Consider the following 1579-nt stretch of genomic DNA (forward strand, 5'->3'; position numbering starts at 1 on the left):
TTGTTGTTGTTGTTGTTGTTGTTGTTGTTGTTGTTTTTATTTTATTAGCTACCTACTTTTCTGCTTCTTTCAACAATTTTTAATGGAACACACTTTTTTTAACTCTACCTTGTATGTATAGGTACTGTATTGGTTTGTGCTCTTGTTCAATTCACTTTCTCACCACCAGAGCGGGTTCTTGTCGTTCTTGAGGAATCTCAAGAATCGGAACAGGCAGTAGTTATTAGCTGCCTACTTTTCTGCTTCTTTCAATAATTTTTAATGGAACACACTTTTTTTAACTGTACCTTGTATGTATAGGTACTGTATTAGTTTGTGCTCTTGTTCAATTCACTTTCTCACCACCAGAGCGGGTTCTTGTCGTTCTTGAGGAATCTCAAGAATCGGAACAGGCAGTAGAAGTAGAAGTTGAGGGTTAAATAAATGTGCATGCTTGAGAGGGTTAACGAGGGAATCACGTATGAAGGTATCACATCTTTTATTGTGGATTGTTTCTAGCTTCCTGATGGGTTATTGGTGACATTGGTGTCCAAATTCCATGTAGGTACCTATGACGGTTAGAAAATTGATTAGGTACCTACCTAGTTGTTCAGTCAGTTAGTCAGTTGGTTAGTTTTTAATAAAACGAAGGAACACTTCCAAATTCCATGTAGGTATGACGGTTAGAAAATTGATTAGGTACCTACCTAGTTGTTCAGTCAGTTAGTCAGTTGGTTAGTTTTTAATAAAACGAAGGAACACTTAACCAGCCAGGTAGGTAGGTAGGCGTATTAGGTAGATAACAGGTTTTTTTATGCAAAATTACTTACCTAACCTATCTAAATTTCTAAAAATTCATAATATTGAACAGGTGACTTTTTATTTGGAACTTCTTTGAATAATTAGTTTTTTTCTGTGTATTATTTTACGACACTTTCCTCCGCTAACCTACAATGTAAACATGTGACTTCAACACATAATTACTGAACTGCCTACCTATACCTACTGGCAAACAACTAAAATGCTATGGACATTACGAACCAATAGTTTGACTAGAGAGGGAGAGAGAAAGAAAGAGAGGGAGGGAGAGAGAGAGAGAGAGAGACAGAGAGAGAGAGAGAGCAAGAGAAAAAGAAACTTGGAGAGAGAGAGACAGAAGGGAAGAGGTTCATCCACCAGCCAGGTAGGTAGGTACGTGTATTAGGTAGATAACAGGTTTTTTTTATGCAAAATTACTTACCTACCTATCTAAATTTCTAAAAAATTAATATTCAACAGGTCACTTTTTTTGGAACTTCTTTGAATAATTAAGATTTTTCTGTGTTTTATTTTACGACACTTTCCTCCGATGTAAACATGTGACTTCAACACGTAATTACTGAACTGCCTACCTATACCTACTGGCAAACAACTAAAATGCTATGGACATTAAGAACCAATAGTTTGACTAGAGAGGGAGAGAGAAAGAGAGAGAGGGAGGGAGAGAGAGATAGAGCGAGAGAAAAAGAAACTTGGAGAGAGAGACAGAAGGGACGAGGGTCATCTAAAACAGGTAACAAAAAAAAAAATCAAGAAAAAAATTGTGCTACCCCTTTCTTTC

The 1579-nt window shown here is 36.6% G+C and overlaps 1 long non-coding RNA gene across 1 annotated transcript; it reads right to left on the bottom strand.

The window, feature by feature from the left end:
- Positions 1–220: 220 nt before the first annotated feature.
- Positions 221–1039, bottom strand: LOC113472467. The gene is made up of 2 exons (XR_003394755.1): positions 810–1039; positions 221–548 (listed from the first exon to the last, which is right to left on the bottom strand). It is a non-coding gene; the product is annotated as an uncharacterized LOC113472467 (long non-coding RNA).
- Between the last annotated feature and the right edge of the window lie 540 nt (positions 1040–1579).

This window comes from Diaphorina citri, unplaced genomic scaffold (assembly GCF_000475195.1).
Source record: "Diaphorina citri unplaced genomic scaffold, Diaci psyllid genome assembly version 1.1 scaffold5636, whole genome shotgun sequence".
NCBI lineage: Eukaryota > Metazoa > Arthropoda > Insecta > Hemiptera > Psyllidae > Diaphorina > Diaphorina citri.